Below are 16,517 nucleotides of genomic sequence, written 5' to 3'. Positions count from 1 at the left end.
CCGTCTTCTACACAGACTTGGCCTTAACCCGATATCTGACTAAGACCCTCTGCAGCCAATACCAGAGCTCTGGCGTCAAAAGCTATGAGTGGAACCTCTACCCCGTAATATGAACCCCGACCTTCATCCCGGCCGTAGACTAGCACGCGCCGCGGCCCTTCGTACGCGACACTCCGATCGTCCTGGTGTTTTCTACGAGGACGTCTCGGGTCCCTCCCCCTCGGGTACTTTACGGCTGCCGTGATTACAGAGGGCAAACACGTTTATGGCCTCTCCTTTCGAGCAGACACAGTAACGCACGCTGAAGAGGTTGCCATAGCTTTGGCCGCCTCTCACCCTGCCTCACGCACCATCCTGACGGACTCGCGCTCGGCCTGTTTTCAGTACCTTCAGGGTTCCATTGCCCCGCTGGCGGCTAGCCTACTACAGGCAGCCTCTTGGCGCTTTAACCCTCATCCCATTCGTATAGTCTGCACCCCAGGCCACTCGGGCCTGCCCGGCAACGAGGCGGCAAATGCCGCTGCCCGCGCTTCTCCTGTCCGGCCCGTTGCCCCTCCATGTCCCGAGACGGAATCTGGCAATACCAACCTGACCCGCTTTCGCGAAATTTTGGCTCGTTTCCGGGCTTCGCGCCGCCTCAACCCGGACCCCGCACGCGGTTTGGAGAAAACGGACGAACGACTGCTACGCCGCCTGCAGACGAACACCTTTATCAGTCCGGCGGTCGCCAGGCACTTTTTGCCGGAAATCAATGACACCTGCTCGACCTGTCATGTCCTCGCCGACACCTATCACGTCGTAGCATCGTGCCCAATTGATCACGTCCCTTTTTCATCCCCTTTTCCTATCCCAACTAAAGAGACCTGCTCGGCTGCTCTACCTTGGCTGCGCAACGCTCCTTGGTGGAGCGCGCACGGGCAGCTTCCAGCTCCACTGGCGTCCAGAAATAGGGTCTGGCCACTCTAGCACGCCGATGGGCCACGTCGGCACTCTCTAGATAGACTTTTTCTGAAATAAATGTTTTTTACCACCATCTATAGTCTGACGCCAGGCGCGACCGGCGCGATCAGCGTCCGTCAGTGCAGCCCGACGGCAACCGGTGTAAAATGCGGCATGCTGCATTTCGTGCTGATGCGTTATCTAGAAAACACTGCGTCTCCCTCTTTTTGTGACGGAGGGATGCCGAACACGCTGAAACGCACATTCATCAAAGCGATACAACGCGATGCGTGCCTGCGAGCATATGGCAGCACCAGTGCCTGGCGTGGCAACGCCGGCGTGACGCGACGAAATGAACGCCAGAGAGCACGCGCACCGTTTCGCGTCGAAATGTATTGGCGCCTTCACTCTGGCATCATGAGCATGTTATATAGTCATGTTGTTACATGACACACATATGTTTTCATGTTAGGGCCTGTCCTTTGTGTTTGCCATGCAATCATGTCATGCCATACCAGTTTTGCAAGAAGCCATGTGAACGAAACCACCGCAAGAGCTGCAGGACCATGAAATGTAAATCCTGATATTCATGACACACATTATATGATTTTCATGTTATGGCTATTCAGATAAGTTCTTCTTATAGTCATGTTATGCAATACCAAGTTTGGTATCGATACTCGAAACGGCCAGGAGAGCTAAATGTCGTAGATGGCTAGATAGATAGATAGATAGATAGATAGATAGATAGATAGATAGATAGATAGATAGATAGATAGATAGATAGATAGATAGATAGATATGCTCAAAGTCACCGAGTTTCGCTAAGAAATGCTTCGCATTTAAAGTGACCGTGGCAAAGACGCACACGGATGGTACAGCATTAAAGACGAGTAGCCGGTGAGCAGGAACAGCGTGGTCAGGTCGCCGAACGAAGCCGCGATGGCCGGCGCGATGTTGTCCGGGTTTTTCTCGCACTTGGTGGACAGCACCACGACCGTGGACATGGCGAAGCCTGCGTGAACAAAAAAAAAACAGGAATTGAAAAAGTGCTCTTTCAGAGTACGGTACATCAGCTTGATATATTTCATAGGGCAGCATGTAGATGAATTTTCGTAAATATTTCATTTGCAAACAATGTGACTGAAGCGAGCCGTTGTTGACATTTCCTTGTTCAAGTAACTACTGTGCTCGGATGAGTTTATTAAAAATCAGTGAAGGGAATCTCTATGTCGTGTGATTGACTTAACCCTGCACCCTTGCGAAGCAATATTTCTAAAACAAAAAGCTTTCCCTACAGGTATTCAACGTTTTTTTTCATTTGTTCAGTGATATGTAGTTGAGCTCACACTGTCAAATCCACGTGCTAAGTTTATTTTCAGAAAAAAAAAACATTCTAGTAAAAGTTCGGTTATATATATATATATATATATATATATATATATATGTATATATTTATATATTTATATATGGGTCCCCCTAAAATTTCATGAAAAGGCGCTATTTGCTCGCTGTCTTCACAATTGGTATTTCTGTAGCGGCAGGCAACTCAAGAGGGTTGAAGATATTATTTGAAACAGTAAATTGGCAATAAAATTATTTGCTTTTTACCTACTGTAGTTGGACAGTTAGGCCAAAACGCAGAATTTAAGCCCTTTATCCAAAAAGCTGATGGCCGCATTGAGATTTTACAAGAACAACCTGTAATATTAACTGCAAATAAATGAAAATATTCCCGATTCGGCGGGGAAACCAAATACGAATCGCGAAACAGTGAAACCGAAATGAGGGAGCGGTATATCAGCCATCTACTGACTACTTTGTGTGGGTATGTGACCTGCATAGTTATTACAAGAGGCCCTTTTTTTCGAAATAGCAAAAGCAGCAATGAGCTCTTCACATCAAGGACAATTCATCCAGTTCACCTAACTGCTTGAGTCCGCTAATTGAAATGGTGATTAATGTAAGTTTCCTAAGTACTGTTCCAAATGATGTTTTCAACCCTTCTAAAATACTTTTGGCTACAGAAAAGACAATGAGCTAATAGCATACTTTGCGGATCTTTGAATAACATTGGACGCACTTTTCAAACGTCCTGCATACATACGTGAAGTATTGCAATATTAATGGAATCCACTAATTATGTGCACATTATTATTACAAAATATACACGCACATATGACAGAACATGGATGATTAACACTTTACTCTATCATCTTGAGGAAGCGTGACCGTTTGTACAGCGAGAAAGCTCCCGATAAAGTAAGCCAGTCGATTCATATGCCTCTGTGAATAATGTTCAAAATATCAACCTAGTGTGTTAAAAGCCCATTGTCGAAATGAGTCATAATACAGTTTTCCGTCCTTATAATTCAGCTCCTATCGTGCCTTCTAGTTTTATTAGTTTTAAACGCCTGTGGTATACAATTCTGTGGGCACCGAAATAGAGCACCGCAATATGTATGTGCATTTTCACATGTGTGTCATCACAACAATATTCCTCATTTCTTGATGCCTACGAATTCGCTCGCTTTTGAAATTTGTTCATGTTTTGTAACACACCGTGCCTATTTCTAGTTTTGTGAACTCAATATTTATGTGTGAATTTCTAAACTTCTCAAGAATATTTTTAAATGCTTCACAATCGCATTACTTGTTTTTGTCCCCTGCTCCCATATGCAGTTCTTCAGTGATTGATGCTACGTAAAACAAATACGCAACTGAGAAAGAGACTGGCGGTGTTGACAGCGGCCAGTGCTCCAGCGTAGAGGAGGGCGATGTGGGAAGGGTCCCAGAGACCGTCAATTGCCAGGCCTTTCAGGACGGCGAGTGAACATGTCAGGAATGTCGCCACTGTCGACTGGCACTGCACGTAAACATAGATCGACAAAAGAATGTGTAGCTCATTCAGACTCCTTAAAAAATAGCAGATCCCCCGTACAGTGGGAACCGATAACATGCGAAGCACTAACAAGGAAGGTCAATATCTCACTTTAAAACCAAACCAACGTTATCAAACAGACGTAAATTATGCACTACCCGACTTCCATCCATCATTGCTATATTTAGACGTCTCATTTACCTTCGCTGTCAATTCACACCACTTGATACCAAATTTGGTATATGTTGATCTAGCTTAACGGCCCTGAGTGCGCTATGAGCATGGCAAGTATTCATGTTTTACATGACACGCATGTCATGATTATCATGTCTGGGCGTGGCATTTACTTTCGTAGTCTGCTCACGTGGCGTGATACTAAATTTGGTATATGTGAAGTAAGCGAAACAAGTGCGAGTGCAACACGAGCGGAGAGTTTAGCCATGACTTTCATGATATGCATGTTACGATTTCCAGGTTAGGATCTTCGTCATGCAGTTATGTCATACCCTACCAGTTTTGCAATGTGTCATGTGAACGAAACCACCGCAAGAGCAGCAAAAGCATGTAATCTAAATTATGACATTCATGACATAGCTATAGGTTTTCATGTTATGATTAGTTATATATACTCGTCATATAGTCATGATATCGCATACCAGTTTTGGTATTGATACCATCATTTAAACTGCTTGGAGAGCTAAAAGTCGGAGATTGTATGATAGATAGATAGATAGATAGATAGATAGATATGCTCAATGTCACTGTACTTTGATAAGAAATGCTTCACATTAAAAAAATCTTTCTCATTCAGGGCTCACTAGAACCTGGACTCACAAATTTTTTTCTCAACAGGATTACCTTGGACTCAAGCTCATGGCCAGAACAGACTATTGTGAGTCTGAATGAGTTGAATAATGAATGAGTGATTCAACCCCTGCACGTAAACAGGTGATTAGTAATGACCTCACTTTCTAGCCCAAACAGCACTGAACGAACAAAATACTAGTTACTGTAGTTATGATTTAAATATTTTCACGCACTATGTATGATATGGCGTGAATCTCAGGGTGATACAGTTATGAACGGATGAAACTCGAAGAATAGGTTACATAGTAGAATAGTTATCGCGAGTGAAAACTTGACAACATTGTCTGAGACCACTGTTTATGCGATTTCTTTATGTGGTTGAGGCCCCGTGATAAGCGCGCAAGCGACACTAAGCTGACAGAAAGCGTGCTTGCGGAAATAAAGACGAAAGCGCTGGGTTCATGTGACCTTAATCTTTTACTTCAGTTCCCAGTTGGTGCTTCTCATGTGTCTAGATTCGCCAAAGAAAATGTTTCTTGTGTGATCTTGCCGGACTAATCTCGACATACTCAACTTTTAAATTGATACGCATACTCCACTAGTACACTTATTTCCCGATTTCTACTCTGCCCACTCATCGATTTCAAGCTGTACTGGAATAGAACTGCAGCAGCAGCAATCTTTGACAATAAGAGGTTGTCGCCATGCTTTTCCTTTCAAGTTAGCGTTTACTATTAGGGTTGTTTTTTAACACAAAAAAGTTTTATGCCGGGGTCGACTAAGATTTCAGTGACGTATTTACGTCACGGAAACGACTTCGAAAAAAATATTCACAATCAGAAAACGAAAAAAAATATTCTTTTAATGACAATTGAAACCATCACCCCTAGGTTTAGGACAACATATTCTGGGCACACTATCCCCTGTGCCATAGTCATATGTTTTGTACGCTTTTAAAAATACGTCACTTATATCTACCACTGTCCTTTCATGTTCTTGGTATAGAGCAGCAAAGCAATATGGCCATCGCATCTGCCATTAGTTTTTTCAACGCGTCGTTTCTAAGCATTCATACCATTCAGTGTGTTTCGTTGAAATGCGATTTTGTCAACGCCTTAACACAACTCTAGGTGACGCCCTTACCCTTACCCCACTCAGTTTGGACTGGCACGGTGAATGGACGTGTTTTTTGGGGCGCTCCTGATTGACTGCGCCGATAAGTGGTTTTGCATGTTTCGAGCTTGCTTTATAACTATTAGGCAACAGTTAAAACCTTTGTAACACTTATAACATTTAACGGCGTTTTCGGAGTTAGTCTCCAGGTATTTACTTGTTTGTGTGTGCGTTTGTGTTTTTCCTCTTGCCACCTCGTGGGAGAGGTGCAGGTACACCGAACACGCAAACTTGTGTAGTAGAGCTTAGACTTCCTTTTTTCGTAGGGCATGGTATGTCGTATGCCGTGTTTAGTAATTATCGATTGGGACAATTCATAATGACAATTGGTGTCAAAAAGACATGGTTAAAAAGACTATAAAATGTTCACGATGGGGAGTGGGTTTGAAAATAGACCCAAGTGCAGACGCGAATGAAGTTGAGGCTGCCGCCAAGTGTAGACAATGTGAGATCGAGAAAAAAAATTGGAGAAAATGATGGTTGTCCAGAGTGAACTGCTGATGAGAATCACTGAGCTGGAGATCGCGTTGGCGACAGAGTAAGAGAAAACGAAGGCTGAGAAAAAGGCTCAAATCCACCGAGAAGGCACTAGCGAAGATGAGCAAAGTAGGGGCCGACGGAGAGAACGGTAGGGGACCGGCAACCAGAACGGCGGAGAAGAAAGAGCAAGCAAGTTTTGGGAAAAAACAGCTTCTGTCGGTGCAATGGTCACAAAAGCTAGCTTCAGCGAAGTAGTAGTGGGGCTGGGAGGGGACACAGCAGCTGGCGTCACTGGTGCAAGAGACACCCCCCGCCCGGTGCAGGATGCTCCAGCTGAAAAATCACAGCACGTGATAATCGCTGGGCACTACAATTGAAATCGATGCGCAGAAGCAATCAAAGAAAGGGCAAGAGGTGACAAAAAGGTCGCAGTAGCAATGTTTCCAGGACGCTAGCTGGAAGCAGTCATGAAGCAAGCGAGCGCAAGACTGAAGACTACAGCTGATAGACGAAACCTCGTGATAAAATCGGGTGTTTTAAATGATGTCTTAAATGAAGATACGGCAGGACTAGCGACCACACTGGCAAAAGGATTCGATGATATGTGCACCATTTCCCCCAGGTACAGGTAGTGATATGCACGATACCGGAGGTACCGGTGCGTGACGGCAACCTGCAAAGAGTGGTTGTCAACGCAAACCAAGAGATATGACGGATGAGTCGAAAGAAAGGCTTTGAGGTTGTGGAAATAAACAGAGAGATGCATAGATGGGGTGGTTTTCAACGAGACAGAATTCACTTCGATAGAAGGCTAGGCCATGAGGTGGCTTAGTGACTTGCAAACGCGCAGTAGCTTTTTTGGGGGCACACAGGCCCTTAGGGGTGCAGGATAGCTAGTATCGAGGAAAACAACCAAGAGAGTTCTTTTACAGGTGGTATAGACACAAATGATTCCAAAGACGCATCAATATTTAAGACACGTAGAGTCCGGGGCAGAAGTCGACGTAGACATGAGGGCCGAGCCAATTCGCACGTAGGGTGTATTAACATGCAGGGTGGCAGGAATAGGCTGGAGTGAGACAACGTAGAAGAACAGCTAAGGAATGAGAGGCCGATGGTATATGGTTTTGCAGAAATACATCTTAGGGGCATGGAACAACCTCCTAACCATCCGGACTACAAGCGGGAGTATCTTAATAGAACAGATGGGCGCTGAAAGGGGGGTGGTATTGGAACGTTCATTCATAAAAGTACAGACTGGCAAAGGGTCAAGCAGGCATGCAAGAAACATTTATGGCTAAAAGGAAAAGTGACAGGGTAAGTGACGCTCCTCGGTTTTGTATACTTGTGGAGAGGGGCAAAAGGCAGAGAGGAAAGTCAATAAATGATGCACTGCAGAGGAAATGACTTTGACGAACTAGGAGAAGAGTTTGAAGTATTTATTTGATGAAATAATAATGCACACATAGAAGATATGGTTGGATATACTGATCCAACAGGCAGAATGCTAATAGTTGTGTGTGAAAGGCATGATTTAATTATTTGCAACAGCACCGAGAAATGCGAAGGGCAGATAAAATGGGAGGTGGGAAGGCTGCAGTCGACAATAGATTACGCAATAATTTCACATAGGATGTATGATCGGCTAAGGGTAATGAACATAGACGAATTTGGGTCACGAAGCTTAGGCAGTGATCACAAACCTATCAAGCTGAGTTTTGGGGAAAAAAGAAATTGGAAAGGTGGCATTACGAGCAACCACACGGTACTATTTATTCAGAAATGCAAATAGAAATAGCAGCTAAAGAGATTGAGAAAATAATCACCAAGGATATTAAAGCAAAGTGGACGTACACAAATATAACTCGAAAGTTTGAGTTAGAGCTTGCTAAGGTACGAGTCAAATCAGCCGGGAAAAGCAGACACAAGCCCAAGAGCTGGCGTGATGATGAAGGTAAGGGATCCATAGTAAGACGTCAGGAAGCTTCCAGGGAACACAGGTATGCTAACCAGAGGGGTGAACCGGAAGATGTTGTGGAAATAAAGTGGGATAATTTTTTCAGCTCCAGAAGGAAGCACCAAATTTGATCAGTGAAAAGATAAGAAGGGGGCCGAATGATTGGCGGAAGTAAACAGGAAGGTTAGAAAGGCAGCTGAAAACTTTTAGAACCATCTCAATTCTCTGAGTAATAAGACAAGCATAAATAGAGGTTTTTAACTACAGTTAAAGGGGTCAGACTAGAAGGGGATGAGGCAATGGAATTTATAATAACAATGATGACAGAAAAATTTAAACACTAAGACAGCGCTGCATGCACCGTACCAGATGAGGATGGACCAATTAGCTGAGTGGCTCCCCTGGGACAACGAAAGTGGTAAATGGCAGAAAAAAAGAGTTCCTAATAGCACATCAACAAACCCTCACGGCATCCGAATCATGGATGATGAAGAAACTAGGACCAAACTCTAAGCAAACATTGAGAGAGGCAGCGAGCAAAGCAATAATGAATGGTTAGGCCCCCGATGGGCGGAAGCTAAGCAAGATGAGCATGATCTATAAAGTGGGCTAAAGGACGCTAAAGCCGATATATACTACTACCGTCTCATAACAGTGGCATCAGTAGTTTACAGGCTGGTGATGAAGACAGTAAAGAAAAGTTTACAGCCATGGGTGGACAACGACGGTGAGTTGAAGAACTACAAATTGGGTTTTGTAAACGAAGAAGGTTGGAGGACAACCTGTTTTCATTGATGCGTTGTAATAAAATAGCGGAAAAAGAACATATGCCCCTGTGACTGACTTTTCTAGATATCAAGGGAGCTTACGATAGTGTGATTCAAGAAGACTTGTTGAGAATACTGGACACACTAGATGTGGAAGATGGAATACCTAATCTTCTAAAGGGCATTTTTAAAAGTATTATAGTAGTTATCAAATGGGAAGAACAGGTATCTGAACCTATTCAGATACGACGCGGGCTTAAACCGGGATATCCCTTGTCAACTTTGTTATTTATGCTGTATCTCCAGAGACTAGAAGCCAAGTTAGAGGAGAGTCGACTCGGATACAGCCTCTTTTGCCAAGCAAGGGAAACACATTGAACAGTCATTACCAGCTTTGATGTATGCAGAAGATATAGTAATAACCGACAACAAGGGATATCTGCAGAGATTGAAGACATCTCTGATAATTAGGGAGATAGGTTAAATTAGAAGTTCCGCAGGGAAAATTTTGCAATCATTTTTATTCATAAGAAAGACAGTGATCATAAGATACAAGAAGTCACGCAAGAAATAGTGGATAATTCCGAATACTTGGGCATATCAAAAAATAAAGGCGCTAAGTACCTAACAGAGCACGAAAGATACACAGTAGCTAAGAACACCAGGAATAGAGCTCTAATGAAAAATAGGGCACTGTGGAACTACAATAGGTATGGCGTTGCGAGAGGAATTTAGAAAGGTGTCGTGGTCTCGGGTTTGACGTTCGGCAATGCGGTCGTGTGCATGAAACCAGAAGTTCAAGCAAGATTGGAAAATAAACAAAGTGGCATTGGTAGACTTGCTTTGGAAGCATACGGGAATACTACAAATTAGAGGGTACACGGAGACATGGGATGGACATCGTTTGAATGCAGGGAAGCTAGCAGCAATGGTAGATTTTGAGGAGCATTGAGAAAAATGGGAGAGGGGCGTTGGATTAGGAAAAATTTCAGTTACTTGTACATGAAGAAAGTCGATACTAAATGAAAGAAACGAACTCAAAATTGTCAAGCAAGTATTTAGACAACAGCAGAACACAACGATTAAAAAGAAGGGGAAAGAAACAGAGAAGGGACATGTGAAAGATGGGATTGCTTACGAAATCATCGCTTGAGACCTACCGAACTTTTAAGAGAGAAATTGCAAGGGAAAAGTACGATAATTCTAGAGGTATTTCTCTGCTCTGCGAGGCTAGAACGGGACAATTGCGGACCAACATGTACCCATTATATATGAAGGCACAGACACGGTATGTATTGCGTGTGGAGAGCAGGAGGAAACGGCTGAACATTTGATAATGTTTTATAAAGGACTTCGCCGTATAGTCGAAGATACTGGCGCCGATTTTTTAAAAGCATTGGGATTTAGCGACAGTGAAGGCAAAATAGTCTTTAAACGGGTAGAAATAACCAGGAGGAGGCTACGTGATTGGTAGCTACAATCTAGGCGCGAGTGGAACTCAATCCTTAAACACACAGTAGTAGTACTTAGCTTTATGGCTAGGTGGCTTGAGCCACCGCCTGATCTAATGGGTATAGCTGGATACAACCATTCATCCAGCCACTCGTCGGCGTCGTTCATAGCATCCAGCTATTTCAAAGAGATCTGACAGGCCCACCGACTTCATCTGTGGCGCAATTATGTAAAAATTCCAAATCCGGACGGAGGCGGTCTGTCGGTGACGTCAAAAAATAGGCGGTCCGCAGCGGTCGCGAGGACGAGAGGAAGTGAACAGCCAATGAGGGAAATGGAGGCTTGCGTCATCATGTTGACGTTGACTTGGGGGCCGTATAGCAAAGTAAAAAGTGTTTGTAACATGTTCAGAAGTGTTTGACTATTATTGCGCACTATTAAAATGTGTTGGCACTAGTTTTCAATTGTTTAATAAGGAATACGATACAATCCAAACGTATTTTTTCTGTTATTGTTCTAAGCAACGCTAAATTTAGCGGGACGATTTGTGGTGGCGCTAGGTACAACTTTGTTTCAAGCAGTTACTGTTTTCAAAACTCCACTACTAAACGGCGCAACTTTCGAAGCCGTTGGCTCAGTCGAGCGCAGTCATGGCGGAGGGCAACGGCACCGCTAGCCACCAGCAGCAGCGGCTCATCCGCGTTTCCGAGGGTCAGCGCGCGCTGGTGCTCGCCTTTATGAGCGAACATCCGCAGCTCGCGGCGAAAGCCATTGAGCTGCAGCATGGCGTCACGGTCGCCGACCGGCGGCGGCTGTGGCAAGAGCTCAGCGACGCGCTGAACCTTGAAGGCCCCGCGCAGAAAAGCGTGGATGACTGGCAGGCTTGGTGGCGCAGGCAGGTGCACGAGGCCCGCCGTGACGCCACCGCCATCAAAGAGGCACAAACGTGAGTGACCGTTGAATGTGCGGGCGATTTGTTCTTTGACATTGGTGTATATTTCCAGGAGCACTGGAGGGGGTCGTCTGCCAGGCTTCCGGGGTCGCGTGTTGCAACTCACCGGGTTGGCACGCTTCGGTGGCGTCTTCGGCTCCCTCGAATATCAACAGGTAAGCACTCTGCCGCCGCAGTATCACGGGTTCCTGAGCGGTGCCATGACAGAGTTTGCCCATTTTGTAAGGGGTGCCTTTAGGGGAACCTTGTTGAACAGTAAGATAGTGCAGGAAAAAGAATTCAAAAGCAGGTAGGTTTGTCAACTGAAATCTCGCTTTGCAGCCCTTGCAGTAAAAGGCGTATTTATTTATCAAACAGACACGAAATGCCTGCGGGCAAGTGCATGCACTAAAATGGTAATACGTGATATCAATGACCACTGAATAGCTGCAGAACGTTTCCGCAGATGTTTAGTAGGTAAGGTTGTATAATAGCCAGAGTAACGAATACACTTTTTCTGAAAGATTATGCCCACGACACTTTCCAGCAGGCGGATGTTCCCGCTCCTGCAATGGAGGTCGAGGTGGAAGCCACTGAAGCGGCTGCAGCAGGTGGCAGTGACACAGCCACACGTAAGCATCTGAGAACTTAGTGTTTTATTGATTATAGGACGTATGTGCGCCCAGTTTGTGAACTTTTATTCTTTACTCCACAGAAGCCCCCCCAAGTTACCTGGAAAGCGGCCCCGCTGCACCGGGTAAGTTATTGATCATCAAAGTGTTTTGAGAAAATAACCTCTCGTATGTTATTCGAATTGCCCAATTATCCACGACATGGCCATAGACTTAAAGCCTACCACAGCATGCGGTGACGAAAATGCTGCATGTTTGCAGTGCCTCAGCTTCCTGTGCGGCCTCGCCGTGGACAGATGCCACGGCGCACCGACACCTTGTTGCGGGTGTCTTCCCAGTGCGACCAGAGCCTCGAGCTGACTGAGAAGTTGCTTGATGTGAGTAGACCGTTTGTTTAAATTTTACGTAAAGGGTGTGAACATTTTTGATGCTCTGTTATGATGACTGAAACCAACTTGGGCTGTAAATAAGAAACATGCATTGTATTGAGGGCACGGTATCTGACATCTGCAATGATAAACTGCCGGGCAAAAGGTTGGTTAGCCCTGAAAAGGGCTGTTTGATTGTAAGAGATGCATTTGAGGAGATGAATGAAGAGTAGTTCCAGCAATTGTTTGTTGATCCAAACGAAGAGGGCATAGCTTGTACACGAAGCTTCACACTTTCAAATGATGCCACCAGGCCAATGAATTTTCATCTGAGGGGAAATTGTTGTTCACGTTGCAATTCTCCGCAGCAGCAGCTTCGAGCCACGAGATGGTCGAGAGTTCTTCAGCAGCTCATGCAAACATTTCCACCATGATGATTCACTGCAGGAGGTGCGGGGAATCAGAAGGTCAGCCTTGCACTTAACTTCTCTGGCGCGGCGTATGGTAGCAGCACTGGAACGGGCGGCCGCAGCACAGGAGCGGACGGCCGCAGCAAAGGAGCGGGCGGCCGCAGCACAGGAGCGGGCCGTGGCTGAGGGCCCTCTGCGGGAAAGAGATACATAGTTATCTATTTTGATGTTCGATATATGCGTTTATTTTAAGTTTTGCATCATGTTTTTAATGTTTTAAATGGTTATCATGCATTATTGGTTTATTAGTTTTTATATGTTTACGTGTTGCAGTCAGCGTACCATTTCATACGTTGTTTTTTTACATTTAATACATATTACTACCTTTAAGTTAGCATTTACTTTGTACAAGGAGTACAGCGTTTTTTTCTTCACGTGTCTTTCATCTATTTTGATGTTCGATATATGCGTTTCTCAATTTATGTTCGACCTACTCCGTGAGGTAGCGTCTCCCCCCTCCCCCCACCATCTTAAAGGTGTCTAGTCATCCAAACAAAGACCAAGAGCGTATAGTTGACATTTTTTGTGAATGTTTTTAGCACTGTGATATTTGTGTTGCCTCACTGTTTTCTAGCTCACTGCGCTTTTTATGCAGCATTACCACATAGTGTTGGACTGTGATATTTTTTAGCCTCACACTGTTTCGTAGCTCGCTGCATTCTTTATGAAGCATGTTTACCTGCCGAAAATTGCTTACACTGTGATATTGTCATTTCAGCGCAATGAGGCTAAGGTACAACTACAACCAAGTCTTTTTTGAGATCACTAAACTAGCGAGTGGGTATGTCGCACAGTTTCACTAATGAAAAGGATCATCATCACAGCAACATGCCAGCGACTGTTTTCATTGTAAATTACTCATTGCAGGAATTAATTTTGAACGTGGTATGCTTTGGGAGCAGCGAGATTGCTGAGCCAAATATTCATGCCGTATGTCATCAAAACAATCCACATGTTATTTGCTGCTTTGACTTACGTATTTTGTAGCATTGCAGTATAACTCTAGCCGGGAATTCAAATCAAATGAAATATTATTTAAATATTTATACAATGCTGAGGACAATGAACAAAAAGCCGGCACGGCAATGTGCTCGGCAAGCCTTGCGTGTACAATTGAATGTTTGCAGTCAATGACTATGAGAAGAGACAGACATACGTATCATGCGTTTTCGTGAAAGAAGTTGTGTGACGTTGCTGCATTGTTCCCACAATCTTTTGATGGCAACAGTCAGCACAGGGTGCCCCTCATATGCGCTTGCTCCAATCTAGTCTGTTGTGACTGTGATCACTGATATAGAAAAGGGTGTTTCCGTTGCCTATTTTATGTGACATTTAAAGAAAATGCAATATTTTCCCATTGCCTCCACGAATCATGTTGAAGCACGAGTAAGTACTTTGTATTGTGGCAAACACGGCCCTGTCTTGCCTGGGTGCACTGGAATCAGTATGAATAAATTATGTGTGTGATATGACAGCTTACCGCGTTCCTGTGCACTTCAAAAAAGGCCCACGACAGCGCTGCGCTGCTGCTGTCCTCTGAGCAGCACGTTGCGGGGTGTGAGCACATGGCTCTCTCCTGGCTCCTTATCGTCATCCTCAACTGGTGGCATGTCCCCAACATACTCATCCAAGGTCCAGTCCCCCGCGTCCAATGCAATGTTGTGGAGAGCAGCGCAGGCATAAACAATTCGCCCTGCTCGATCGGGGTTGTAGAGCATCGTTCGAAAGTGCTGCAAGCAGCGGAAATTGCTCTTCAACACTCCGATACATCTTTCCACAACATTGCGCATGGATGCGTGCTCCTTGTTGAATCGGCCTTCGGAGGTGTTGCCGGGGTGACTGCCAGGAACTGGAACGAGGAGCCATGGCTCGAGGGGATACCCTGCGTCTCCTGCAATAGAAAAATGGCGGCTGAGTGCTCTACCCCAGTTAGTTCACATTAATACTTACCAAGCAGATATTCGCCAGGCTGCAGCTGTGCAGCTAGGCGTGAACGCAAAGGGTTGTGTTCCCAAACCCAGGAGTCGTGGCACGAACCTGGGAATCGTGGGTCCACGACAAGGATGCGCAGCCGTGCGTTGCACACCTGTAATGAGTGATACAAAATAGTACTGCATCTATGCTCCAAACAAACCCCTTCTTTCTACACATAAGCCGGAAACAATGCATACTAGTACAGTCATTGGTACATGCAGCTTCACCTAGAGGGGAACACAGGGACAGGGTGTAGCAACTGAGGAGGGAAGGGGGCAATGACCATTCCCCTGTACACATGGCTAGGACTTCCACTGAATGATCGATAAATGAAAACCTACGCCATGCTATTGGGAAAGAACACTCGTACATACCACAGCTAGCCTATGCAATTGTGGTTATAAGTACTTTCGTGTTTGAAATACTTCCCTATCGTGTGTATAATTCTGCTACGACTACAGCCCATATTCTTATTACCTTCAAAATGCTCAACTTCATTGCGCATGCATGCCAGAACGAAGACAAAAAATACGACAACTGGCTCACTTACACAAACACTTGCCACTTATGATAACCGAGGCCATGAGAGCCACCAACTAGCACGCACCCGTTTATCCGCATGTTCTCCCTTATTCTTTGAATTGGTACTTTTCCCAGCTCCAACGTCAAAACTGAACAGCTACTCCGATGGGCGAGTAAGAAAGGATCCGAACGGTACTTACGATCATGACGTTCAGGGCATAATAGCCCTTTCTGGACATGAAACTCGCCGTGTCGGCCAGGCTGTATCCCTCTGGCTTGCGAATGGCGACCAACGTGCCGTCGACACACGCCAGCACGCCTGGGCTGCAACCACGTCGTGCAAACTCCGCCTTCGCCTCATCCTTGGCAGCTGTGGTCAGTGGGAAGTCCACCACCCTTTTTCTAGCAGCCACGGTAATGATCGCCTCCGTCACCTCGTGGATGGTGTTGCTCACCGCCGGCTGAGACATGCCGATGTGTTCCTCGCGACCAATGCTCAGCTGGAAGCTACCGGTGGCGAAAAATCGCAGCGCGCACAACACCTTTCTCTCTGTGGAAAGGCCACTGGCTCGCTGGCATCCGATGATAGGGTCAAGTTCGTCGCACAAGCTACGCACTGTTCGTTTGGACAGACGAAAACATTGCCGGAACTCTTCTTCGCTGAACTCTTCAAATGCATCTTTTACCTCGCGTCGTCGCCTCTGATCGGTTGAAGCTACCGCACAGGCAAGACGAAGTACCATGTCAGTGGGAAGCGCCATGTTGTCTAAGTGCCCCGGTGCCGAAAAGTCGCGCATCCTTTCCATTTCAATCCAATCCCAGGCCACCTTGCAGCCGTTTCAATCCATCCGGTTGCTTTCGGACGGTCTCTCCGGCCGTTCCTTCGCCTTTCTCCGAAAACCGCGAAAAAAAAGTCACGTGACACCCCACCCACGTCACTCATAACGTCACAGCGTTCGTCACAGCTTGTATGGGCCAATCGCGTGCGACTCAATGGAAGAGACCGCCTTTGTCTGGATTTGGAACTTGTACATAATTGCGCCTCTGGCTTTAACAACGCGTTCCCCACGAACGCTCACCCCGCGAACAATCGCCGCATACCGAAAGTAACTGGCGACGCGCGTTGCGTTTCTCTGTTGCCGGGCCAGGCATTGGTCTGTAAGT

The sequence above is a fragment of the Rhipicephalus microplus genome, unplaced genomic scaffold (genome assembly GCF_043290135.1).
Source record: "Rhipicephalus microplus isolate Deutch F79 unplaced genomic scaffold, USDA_Rmic scaffold_15, whole genome shotgun sequence".
NCBI lineage: Eukaryota > Metazoa > Arthropoda > Arachnida > Ixodida > Ixodidae > Rhipicephalus > Rhipicephalus microplus.
This window is presented reverse-complemented; position numbering follows the sequence as displayed.